The sequence below is a fragment of the Protopterus annectens genome, chromosome 5.part1 (genome assembly GCF_019279795.1).
Source record: "Protopterus annectens isolate FY-2018-M chromosome 5.part1, PAN1.0, whole genome shotgun sequence".
Classification (NCBI taxonomy): domain Eukaryota; kingdom Metazoa; phylum Chordata; order Ceratodontiformes; family Protopteridae; genus Protopterus; species Protopterus annectens.
Genome location: NC_056736.1, coordinates 262,345,486 through 262,358,417, shown reverse-complemented (window position 1 = coordinate 262,358,417; position 12,932 = coordinate 262,345,486).

The following is a 12,932-nucleotide window of genomic DNA, read 5'->3' as shown; positions in this document are numbered from 1 at the left end:
GGGCAAAGTAGCTTCTGCATTTGGTATTGATATGACTGGCAAAAAGGTTGCAGCAAGGCTGGCCCCATTTGTGGAAAATCCGGTCTAAAATGTCTTGGTTGAGAGACCACTCGTGAGGCAACAAAATTGCCCTGCTCAGCTTGTCCGCTATCACGTTGGATTTCCCCGGGATGTGCGTTGCTAACAGAAAACACTGGGATGACATAGCCCATTGTCAGACTCTGAGGGCTTCTGGATAAAGAGGGTAAGACTTGGTTCCACCCTGTTTGTTCAAGTACCAGACCACTGACATGTTGTCTGTCTGAATTGCAATCGTCCCTAGAGGAAGAGGGTCCTAAAAAAAACTGCAACGCCAGAAGTACTGCTCTCATCTCTAGAACATTGATATGCAGATGTGACTCTTGATCTGTCCATGTGCCTTGGGCAGTCTTTCCCTGAAAATGTCCCCCCACCCTATCAGGGAAGCGTCCATGGTCACAGTGGCTACTGGAGAGGGGGTACAAAGGGTCATCCCACTGTGACATGAAGAGACGTCAGCCACCACTAAAGGTCCCTCTTGCATGAGTTTGTGATGAGGATCATGTGTTTCACTGGTAAATCCTGGTAAGACCATTGGGTTAACAGAAGCCATTGAAGAATCCGCATAAGCAGCCTCGCGAGAGGAATGGCTAATATTGCGGCCGCCATCAAACCTAGTACTTTCAAGATCTCTGTGGCTGGAGCTCTATTCTTTGAAACCAATGAGGCGATGTGCTGGCGATGAAGCGAGACCCTTTCGGCTGGAAGACGCAAATCGGTGGTTGAGGTATCTAACTCTGCTCCTATAAAGACGATATGCTGCGATGGCGACAAGGCAGACTTTTCGAAGCTGACCATAACGCCTAATTGGTTGCAGAGTGTCAGAGTGGATTCCATTGCCTGAATCAGTTGATGCCTCGTGGTGGAGGTAAGGAGCCAATCGTCTAGGTATGGAAACACCTGGAATCCTAGATGCCTCAGGTGAGCCATGAACACTCTGGGGGCTGTAGTGAGACCAAAGGGCAGGGCTCAAAACTGATAGTGATTGGCTCCCAGTAGGAAATGCAGGTGATCTCAGTAGTGTCTGTCCATCTTTATGTGGTAGTATGCATCCTTGAGATCGATGGAGCACATCCAATCGCCTTTCCCTAAAAAGGGAAGTATAGACTGAAGCATGACCATTCGGAACTTCTCTTTCTTCACAAATTGGTCGAGTCTGCTGAAGTCCAAGATAGGTCTCCAGTCCCGTTTTCTTTGGAACCAAAAAGAATCTCGAGTAAGTTCCGAATCCTGTTTGGTCTGCTGGGACTGGCTGGATGACTCTTTCTAGCAACTTGTGGACCTCTATAGTTGCTTGTTCCCTGAAACTGGATGGAACGTCCGGGATTCTCTTGACAGGAGTAGGGGGGGGGGGGGGTACAGTTTTGTACCTACCATAAATGTAGATGTTAGAGTGCTAATACAGCTGCAGTCATAACAGATGGGTTCTCCTGCCGTCAGGCGGGTCCTCGGTCAGCCGAATTCCAAAGTCTAGGTCCGGCGTTGGTTGTCGTCGCTTCTTCCCTGACGTCAGTGTGACAGGGGCATAAAAGAACAAGCCAACGCCATTTTCTTCAGTTTTTCTTGCCCCAGATGTCAGGTGCCCCCAGAAAGAAGGCAATACATAAAATTATGTAATAATGCAATGCAATATAATCAAAGACCAGTAGTTGCAAGCAAATACACAATAAAAGAAGACCCCTAGAGGGGAAGGAGGGAGGGAAACCTAGACTGCAGCTGTATTAGCACTCGAACATCTACATTTATGGTAGGTACAAAACTGTACTATGTTCATCGTGCATACAGCTGCAGTCATAACAGATGGGTAGAATCCCAAAGCTAAGAAAGGGGTGGTAGGCACTAGGTGGAGCTAGAAGGAGCCAAAATGCCCTGCAAGACTGCAGTGGCAAAGCCTGCTCTAGATTTGGAGTATAATGGTAGGTTGTAGTGCTTGGAGAAGGTATGCACAGAACTCCAAGTGGCTGCTTCTAAAATATCCTTGGTAGGAACTCCTCTGAGGAAGGCTGCAGAGGTGGCTGTGGCCCTGGTAGAATGAGTTCTAATGCCTGTAGGCACAGTTTTGCCATGAAAGGAATAGCAAAAGCGTATGCAGTGGGCTATCCATTTTGAGATTGTCTGTTTGGATATTGACTTTCCTTGAGCTCCTACCGCATAGGCCACAAAAAGCTGTTCTGATTTTCTGAAAGGTTTTGTTCTGTCCAAATAATGCAGTTGTCTGTGGATGTCCAAGGAATGCAGTAATCTCTCCTCTGTTTTGAGGATTAGGATAAAAAGTAGGTAAATGTATGGCCTGATTTAAAGCTACCCTGGATACCACTTTAGGCATAAAGGACGGGTTGGTACGTAATGAAACTCTGTCCAGATGGAAGATGATAAAAGGCTGGACAGCCATAAGAGCCTGTAGTTCTGAAACTCTACGAGCTGAAGTGATAGCCAGAAGGAAAGCGGTTTTCCAGGACAAATATTGTAAATCTGATGAGGCAGCTGGCTCAAAAGGAGGCAAAGTCAGTTTTTCCAGAATGAAATGAAGATCCCAAGCAGGTATTGGTTGTTTTCTTGGAGGTCTTAAATTCTTAGCCCCTCTGAGGAACTGTCTTAATAGAGGGTGAGAGAATAAAGGTGGATCAGTGTTGTATTCTGCAGAAATGGCTGAGGCATGGATTTTGATGGAGGAGAACGAAAGTCCACTGCTTAGCAGTTCAGCCAAATATTGTAGTATTTGAGGTAAATTCAGTTTTCCAGGGCACTGGCCCTTTTTCTCATTCCAAACACAAAAACGTTTCCATTTTGCAGAGTAAGCTTTTCTAGCTGATGGCCTTCTGGCCTCCAAAATGACATCCTCCACCTCCTTGGAGAGCAGGGCCTGCTGCGATTCCTAGGAATCTTCCATGCGGCTAGACTGAGTGTTTTCAGCTGACTGTGAAGAGTTTTGAAGCTGTGCTGAGTCAGAAGAAGAGGCATTAGAGGCAGGGTCCATGGTGGGGAACGCGTAAGGCTCCTCAGGAGTGGGTACCAGTGTTGCCTTGGCCAGTCCGGAGCAATGAGGATCATCTTTGGTCTGTCTGCTCTGGTCTTCAATAGGACTTTGGGCAGCAGAGGAAGAGGTGGGAAGGCATAAACTGTCATTGATGTCCAACTGAAAAAGAGAGCGTCCACTCTCCAGGCCTTTGGATGGAAGATCCTTGAGCAGAATTTTGTCAATTGATGATTTTTGTGGGAGGCAAAGAGATCTATGTCTGGCCTTCCCCATTCTTGGATTATTTCTGTAAAAACTTTTGGATGCAGCTTCCATTCGTGTGGATCTGTCATATTCCTGCTTAGGTTGTCTGCCAGCGTATTTTCCTTGCCTGGCAAGTACTGTGCTTGTAGTTCCATTTGTAAGTCCATGGCCATGTTCCAAAGTGACATGGCCAGTCTGCATAAGGGATAAGAATGTGTTCCTCCCTGCTTGTTTATGTACCACATAACTGCGGTGTTGTCTGTTCTTATCAATAGCTGACCTGGTTGTAGAAGGTCCTTGAAAGCTATAATAGCATTGATCACTGCTAGCATTTCTTTTTGATTGATGTGTAGGTGCTTTTCTTTTTGGGTCCATTTGCCCTGAATGCACCGGTCTGTCATGTGCGCCCCCTAGGCGTAGTCCGAGGCGTCTGTTGTGATGACTTGATTTGCTTGAGGCTTGCTGAATGGAAGACCTGTGTTTGTTTGGCATGCTTGAGCCCACCACAGAAATTCCTTTTGCAGACATGGAATTAATGGTATTATTATTTCCAAACTGTGGCTGTGTTGAGACCATATGTTTTTTAGGTACCATTGTAGTTTTCTCATATGCAGCTTTGCACATGGGATTAGTAAGATGCAAGATGCCATGAATCCCAGAGCCTGCAGGATTTTCCTTGCAGTCAGCCTGGTGCAATTTGCCAGTGTTCTGAAATATTGAATTAGTTGCCCCTGCTTCTCTGGCGTGAGGTAGGCCAGTAGGCCATCTGGGTGTTAGTGTCCAAATTGGCACCCAGGAAAATTATCTTCCGAGAGGGTATTAGTCTTGATTTCTCTTTGTTGACTGTGTATCCTAGAGAGTTTAATAATATTATTACATAAGCCAGATGTTTCAGAAGAATGTGCTTGCTGTCCGCTTGGATAAGGCAGTCGTCCAAATAAGGGTATATTTGTATCCCTTGAAGTCTGCAGTAGGCAATTACTGATGCCAGGCATATCGTGAATACTCTGGGCGCAGTAGATAAACCAAAGGGCAATGCAGAGAATTGATAATGGGTTGAACCTGCAAGAAATCTGAGGTATCTTCAGCAATTTTGTCTGATTGGGACATGCAGGTATGCCTCCTTGAGGTCCAATGTTACCAGCCAAGACTCCTTGCCCAGCATGGGAAGAAGTTGCTGTAGAGTGAGCATCTTGAATTTTGGTACGAGTAGGAATGTGTTTAGGATGGAAAGATCCAAAATCGGTCTCCAATCTTTTCCCTTCCTTGGCACCAGAAATAGCCTGGAATAAAAACCTTGACCTTGTTCGTGTGTAGGTACCTCTTGAATAGCTTTCATGTTTATAAGACCTGAAATTTGCTTTTGTGCCTCTGCCCTTTGATTGTGTGGCAGGTTTGGCATGCCTTTCAATTTTGGAAGGGTATGAAAATGGAATTTGTAGCCTCTGTTTATAATGTTCAGGATCCATTTGTCCTTTGTGACAATATGCCAATTTTTTGAGAATAGTGCCAGCTTTCCTCCTAAGGGGGCTGCCATTTGAGACCTGGTTGGCATGCAAAGGGGAAAGTCATTGGTTTTGCTCTCTGAAAGATTGCGAGTTGTCCCCACCACCTCTTTGTGTAGGAGCTTGCCATTGTCTGCCTCTGTACGAGCCTTGTGTTTGTCCTCTGCCCCTCGGGCGCCTGTATCTGCCTCTTTGGGGTCGGTCTGTGGCAGGAAAGGACCAGTTTTTGGAAGGCCAATTTCTACTAAAACGTGAGGGTTGGACCTGCAGAAAGTCTTTCACAGTTTGCATTGATTTAGCCTTTTCCTCCATTTTCCGTAATACTTCCTCAGCATTTGCCCCAAATAGTACATCCTTTTGAAGAGGGGCGTCTAGTAATTTAGCTTTGACATGATCAGGCAAGGCTTGTTCCTTGAGCCAGGCATGCCTACGTATGACTGAGCCTGTAACAGCAGCTCTACATGAGGCCTCTAGAGCATGAAAACCACATTGTAAGGTATGTTTACCCACTTGTTCTGCACTATGCATCAAATCCTGCAACTCCTTCATGTCTGCTTGTTCAGGTTGTGACATTTTACTTTTCAATTGAGATAACAGAAACTGTTGGTATTTTAGCATATGAAACTGACAGTTTAAGGCCCTCATGGATAAGGTAGCCAAGGTATATACCTTTTTTCCCCACCTTTCTAAGGATCTGGAATCTCTCTCGGAAGGCAATGGGTTTTTGGCAATGGAGGCCTTAACTCCCTTGGGCCCCTGTGAGATGGTTTCTAGGTCAGCAGCATGGCTTTTGTATAGAAATTGGTGTGAGTCAGGAACCCTGTAGTACCTGTCAGGCTAAACTGGAGCTGGAGGAAGAGAGTCCGGGTTAAGGCAGGCCTCCGAGTAAACATCTAGGATGTCCAGGACAGGAGGTATAGCCAGAGGCCTGTGCTGGGGTAACAAAAGAAATTCCCTGAACCTTTTCTTGGAATCTGAATAATCCTGGCCTTCCCAGTGGAAGTGTTCCCTTAAGGTATGCAGAGTTTCACCAAATGAGTAATCCTCAGGGGGGGATACAGAAGGAATAGATTCCTCTGCATCAGAGTCTTCAAAAGGGGAGTAAGACTGTTCCTGATAATCAGAGTGCTCTGAAATAATGGAGCCCTGATCAGAGGAGGGGGAATCTTCCTCCACTCTGGGTCTTTTGTCCGGAGGTGGCCGAGAACCTCTGATTAGAGTAATTAAATCCTCAGCCATTTTAAGCATCTGTTTCTTAGGCATGGGGCCTGGACATGGGCCCTGTGTAGCTGGTCTCTTAGGGTGCATGGTAGCTTTAGACTTGGTGAAAGCCTTGATGGAGAAAGAAGAGGAAGGTCTGAAGACACCTTGAGTGGAGGTGGACCTGTCCACATTCTGTGTTTCAACGCCAAGCGTGGCTTCGGTATCTGTAGTCAGGGTGTGGGCCGAGGAGCCTGCGACCTCGGGTACAGGAGACACCGCCAAAGATGTGTCGTCGGTAATCAGGGGCTGCGTAGGTGCCTCGCTGAGAACCGGACCACGTGTAGTCGGCTTTGGTGTGGTGTCGGTAGAGGCCGCGGACCTCGAATGTCGGTCCTTGTCTTTGCGGTTTTTAGACAAAACCGGAGTCGGAGTATACGACGACATAGTATAGTTAAATGCTTTCCCAAAATAATGCTGGGCCAACTCCGCCTGACGCTTAATAGTGCGTTTGTTGAATGTAGCACAAAAGCGACAGACCGAGATGTTGTGGTCTGGGCCTAAACAAGGTATACAGAGGGAATGGAAATCCTTATGCAGTATTTGCTTCCCACAAGAAATACAATTATTAACTTTGTCTGACATCAGTCTGAGGCAAGAAAAAGTTTCCCCAACGGGGTACTTGGCTTTTAAGAAGACTTCGGTTCCAAATTTTTCGTAATCTCAGGAGCTGGCCGACCGGCACTTGCGAACTGCTTCTGCTTCAGGCACCGCGCGGCAAGAAAGACTGAAGAAAATGTCGTTGGCTGGTTCTTTTATACCCTTGTCGCACTGACGTCAGGGAAGAAGCGACGACAACCGAAGCCGGACCTAGACTTTGGAATTCGGCCAACCGAGGACCCGCCTGACGGCAGGAGAACCCATCTGTTAGGACTGCAGCTGTATGCACGATGAACATCGGTATGAAATACCTCTGGAGATGATGCTTTGTACCCAGGCATCAGATGTTATGTCTAGCCAGGCTTCTGGGTATAAAGACAAGCGATCCCCGACTGCTTCCAGAGCAGGACAGCCGGGCCTTCTTTCAGGAGTGCTGGTAGGGCTGACCAGAGAACTGGCCTCTGTCACCCTGCTGTTGCGGAACCCCTCTGCCTTGCGGGTGGCGTCTTCCATTATAACCCCCCCCCCTCTGCCTCTAGATGGGGATTTGCCACATGTGTCCTGAAAAGCTCCTTGGGCTTTTCAGAACCACATCTTTCCGCCCCTAGGGCCTTTGGGATAAGGGCGAGAAGGGGTAGAAAAACAGACTCAGACGGCAGACGTCTTTTCTTCCTGCTCACACCTGGTCAAAGTTTCCTTTATGTTGGGCCCAAACAAGGATGAGCCATCAAATGGGGTTTTGATAAAAGAAGACTTGAAGGGCTCCGCAAAGGAACAGAGACGCATGCAGGCATGTCTATGCAGAGCAATGCCTGAACTTGCGGCCCTACTCGAACCATCAAGCTGTGTAAGATACGACTAGCATGGACGAGTTCACAATCGAGTTTAGAGTAGCGATCTGGTTGGTAACTGTCAGAAACCCCTGCAGCTACCGTACCCTGGAGAGTATCTCCTAGCTCTTTCAGGAGATCTCTTTGCAGTCTGGTGAAGTGGGTTAAATAGTTCAGTGATCGAAGAGAAAAGGTCGCTGGACTCTACATGCGTTTCCTGTATCTATCCATGATCCTAGAATCTCTGTTAGGAGGATGGACAGATGAGGAAGTCTCAGACATTTCCTTCTTGGTGGCTGCCACCACCACCATGGCATCAATAGGCACTCCCTTAGTCTAAAAAGTTTTATCCACGGAGGCAGAAATGAACTTATTTGGCCACCGAGGGACAGGTTCCATGGACTCCGGCGACTCCCACACCTTATGAGAGATCAGATCCATGAGCTTGTCGTAGGATGGAGACACCCAAGAGGTGGAAGGTTGAGACCCGAAAGCCTTCAGAAGCACTGACTCATCGTTAGTAAGGCTTTTGGACTGCCAATCACCCCTCTGCCTAAGAATCTCTAGTATCTCTGCAAAGGAGAGATCCCCAGAGGGGGATCGAGGGGACCCTTCTGACTCATCCAAGTCAGTGTAGATGTCAAAGACTCCTGTGGGGAGTCCAAGTGTCTCCTCTTACACAACCTCTTCCTGGGGACCTCCTCAGCGGGAGCTTCTGGAGAGGTCTCGGAAGAGCAGGGGGCGCCCTGTGGGACTACCTGAGGCTCAGGGTCTCTACGCTTGGGTTGGATGATGGAAACAGAAGCAGACACAGGTGTTTGAGGGGAGGAGGAAGCCGGACCTGATGCTGAAGATGTCCTTGGAGATATGACTCTCCTATCTTCGAAAGCATCATGGCTCCGATGAGGAGTAGACGGAACCGAAGGAATCGCCTGATCCTCCCGCATAGAGGCCATGGGTTCCAAGCCCGAGGTAGGAGACGAGCTCATCCGAGCCGAAGCCCCGAGATGAAGAGTAGGCACTGACAAGTCGGTACGACTACCCTCACCGGACCAGACAGGAGAGTGTCGGCTCCTAGAGTCCCCTGTCGGCGCAGAGGAAGTCCGAGCAGATGGAACTGAAGATACCGGGACTGGTCTCGGCTCCACAGGGTCAACATACACCAGGTCGACCTCCTCCAGCTCGGAAGGTCCGGTACGGCTCGGAGGAGGAGCAGTCAAGTCTGGGGTGATGGTCTTCGGTTCCGACGGAAGCGTCGGAGCCGACAACAATTTGGCAAGGCCTGGTGCTCGTAAGAGCTTCTGCACCAACCGGTCCATATCCAGATCAGAGAGGCTGACAGAAGACTTCGATGAATGCACAGACGGTGCCGTCTGAAGTAAGGGAGATGAAGGAGTCTCAGAGACCGGCTCCAAGGCTGTGAGCTGGCTCCGACAGGAAGGGACACTCTGCTCAGAGGTCAGTGGAACTGATGGCCCTGAATCATCCACTTTCTTAGCCTTCTTAGATCCCCTGGAATCCGCAGAAGATTTTGAAGACTTAGAAGACTTGCTGGCACCATTCTGATCACTCAAAGCTTCAGAGAAGGGGTGTTTAAGCAAGCCTCAATCCACCAATTTTTCTCTTCCTTTCTAACAGCACTCTAGAAGAGAAGGAATGGCAAATACTACAAGATTCTTGTAGGTGCTTCGCACCCAAACAGTATACACACTGAACGTGCCAGTCAGTGACAGACATCTTTTGTCCACAGTCTGGACATTTTTTGAAGCCACACTTAGATTTCTCTCTAACTTCAGACATAATTAAGCTAATAACTCTAAGACAACTACGCAAATATGAAACAGTTTTAGCACACGTGCCCAAAAAGGACACACTGTAAGATAAGGATATATATAAACTGCCAAAACTATCTAATAAACTCCATTAAAGGCCAAGGCCAAAGATAGCAAAAAGGCCACCAACTCAAACGGGCCAGAACAACGTTAAAAAGGGAAGGGGCTAAAAGTCTAAGTCACGCTAAAGTAGTACTAAACGAACACTACAAAAGATATAGAAAAAAATTTGTAAAAACTTGCTAAAAGATGAAAACAGTCTCGAGCAATGCTGGAAACCAAGAGATCCGTGCCGCACTAAACTAGATCTGAGGTAATTCCAGCCATGCATCATGGGATAAGGGGCTTGGTCTCGAGCTATTACTAAACCTTGAGCTTTGTTATCAGCCGTGTCGGAGCAGAGGATCGGCTCCGAACCCATCAGTGAGAATAGACGGCGAGATTTAATAACTTCACACGTATACACATATATTTAAAAATTTATAAAAATGTTATAAACTGCCATACAAAAACGTACAAGAGGTAATTACTGTGCAATCTAAATGAAAAGTACAGTTGTGTACACTTACCATAAATGCAGATGTTTGAGTGTATTCACTGTTGCAGTCATTACATTTGGGTAATCCTGCTGGCAGGTTGCCCTCAGTCGGCCTGAATTCCAAAGTCTTGGGTCCTGCGTCGGCTGTCGTCGCCCCTTCCCTGAAGTCAGGTCGTCAGGGGTATAAAAAGCAGCAGACGCCATTTTCTTTAGTTTTTCTTACCCCAGATGTCAGGTGCCCCCAAAAAGGGTAGTCACAATTTATATCTATATATAAAATAACATGCAGCATTATAAACTTTACCTTCATCCACCAGCAAATACACCACATAGGTTGTACAAATCAGAGAAGGAAAGATAGGTTCCATCAGAAGAAAAAAGAGGGATGGCGGGTGGGTAACCTGGACTGCAACAGTGAATACACTCGAACATCTACATTTATGGTAAGTGTACACAACTGTACTATGTTCTTCGTGTTTCACTGTTGCAATCATTACATTTGGGTAGATTCCCAAAGCTATGGTTGGGAGGCTGGAGCTAAACAGCATTAGGAGCGGTAATGAGACCCTGCAGAACTGCAGTGGCAAAGCCTGCCCTGGATTTAGAGTAGAGTGGCAGATGATAGTGCTTTGTAAAGGTGTGCACTGAACTCCAGATAGCTGCCTCTAAAATGTGCTTGGTTGGTACTCCTCTGATAAAGGCTGATGAAGTGGCTGCAGCTCTGGTGGAATGTAGCCTAATGCCCTTAGACACTGGCTTTCCATGGTATAAGTAGCAGAAACGAGTGCAGTGGCCTATCCATTTTGAAATGGTCTGTTTTGAGATAGCCTTTCCTTGTGCTCCTGCAGCATTTGTCACTAATAACTGCTCTGTTTTTCTGAAAACTTTGGTTCTGTCCAAGTAGAATTTAAGCTGTCTGTGTACGTCTAAAGAATGCAGAATTCTTCCCCCCTTGTTCTGTGGATTTGGATAAAAAGTTGGCAGATGAATGGTTTGGTTAAGAGCCACACTGGATACCACTTTAGGTATAAATGTTGGGTTTGTCCTCGGGGAGAACCTGTCCGGATTAAAAATGATAAAAGGTTCCACAGCCATGAATGCCTGTAGCTCTGAAACTTGTATTGCAGAATTTATTGTTAGGAGCAGTGCTGTTTTCCAAGATAAAAACTTTAAAATCAGCAGTAGCAGCTGGCTCAAAAGGAGGCATGGTGAGTTTTTCCAAGACATAGTTGAGGTCCCATGCAGGCATTGGTGAACTCATTGGAGGCCTTAAATTTTTGGCTCCTCTGAGGTACTGTTTTAATAAGGGATGAGAAAAGATTGGTGGCTCTGCATTGTAAGGAGCTGAAATGGCAGAGGCATGCATTTTAACAGATGAGAAAGATAGGCCTTTGTCCAGCATCTCAGTTAAGTATTGTAAAATCTGAAGAATATTTGGCACAGCTGTATCTGTTCCTTGTGCCTGGTTCCAAGCACAGAATCTCTTCCATTTTCCAGCTTAAGATTTTCTAGTACTAGGCCTTCTGGCTTCCAAAATGACATCCATCACAGCTTTGCTGAGAGGTGGGTTATGACTACATTATCCGCCATGCTGCCAGGTTTAAAGTCCTGAGCTGGCTGTGCAGGATCTGATTGTTTTGCTGGGACAGTAGATGTGGAACTTGAGGTAGGGTCCAAGCTGGGCATTGAGACAAGCTCCTTAATATTGTGCACCAATGATGGCGGGGCCAGTCTGGTGCAATCAGTATCATCTTTGGCCTCTCCTGTCTGACCTTTAGGAGTACCTTGGGGAGGAGAGGCAGAGGGGGAAAGGCATACACGGATAGGTTTCTCCAGCTGAAGGATAGGGCATCCACTTTCTATTCTTGTCTGTGATAAATCCTTGTGCAGAATCTTTGTAGTTGGTAGTTGTGAGGGGATGCAAATAGATCTATGTCCTGGCATTCCCATTTCCTTATTATGCTGAAGACTTGTGGATCCAGCTGCCACTCGTGGGGATCCATGAGGTTTCTGCTTAGTTCGTCTGCCAGAGTATTTTTCCTTCCTGGCAGGAATTGTGCCTGCAGATGTACTTGGTAAGTCAATGCTGTGTCCAACAAACTCATGGCTAGTCCGCAAAGGGGGTAAGAATGTGTGCCCCCCTGCTTGTTTATATACCACATGACCGTGGTGTTGTCTGTCTTTATCAGTAGTTGTCCTGGTTGAAGTAGGTCCTTGAAGGCTGTCGGCATTTTGAACAGCTAGCATCTCTTTTTGACTGATATGTAGATACATTTGGTTTGAGGTCCAAAGTTCCCTGAATGCATCTTCCTGCCATGTGGGCCCCCCAGGCATAATCTGACGCATCCATTGTTAGTGTCTGCCTGGCTGGGGGTAATGTGAATGGCTGTCCCTTGTTTTGGTGACAAGCCTTTGCCCACCATCGAAACTCCTGTTGCAGGCAGAGAATGAGAGTTAGTTATAGTTTCCAGGCTGTGGCAATGTTGAGTCCAAACACTTTTTAGGTACCACTGAAGTTTCCTCTTATGCAGTCTTGCATATGGAATTAGTAGGATGCAGGATGCCATGAAACCCAAAGCCTGCAGAATTTTTCTTGCAGATAACTGGGCCTTTGTTGCTAACAGTTTGAAGTAGGCAGTTGTCTTTGTCTGGTGTGAGATAAGCCATCTGGGCAGTTGTATTTAAGCTTGCACCCAGGAATATTATCTCTGGAGAGGGTACTAGTTTTGATTTGTTTTCGTTGACTGTGTACCCTAGGCATGTTAGAAGTTTTTTCACAAACGCCAGATGCTATAGAAGAATGTTCTTGTTCTCTGCTTGAATTAGACAGTCGTCCAAGTAAGGATATATTTGTATTCCTCTTTTGTCTGCAGAATGCAATTACTGGTGCCAGGCACTTTGTAAAGACCCTGGGCGCAGTAGATAAGCCAAAGGGCAGTGCAGAGAATTGGTAATGCATTGAGTCAGCCTTGAATCTGAGGTATCTTCTGCATATTTGATTGGAACATGCAGGTATGTCTCTTTTAGGTCTAAAGTTACAAGCCAAGCATTCTTGCCCAGCATGGGCAG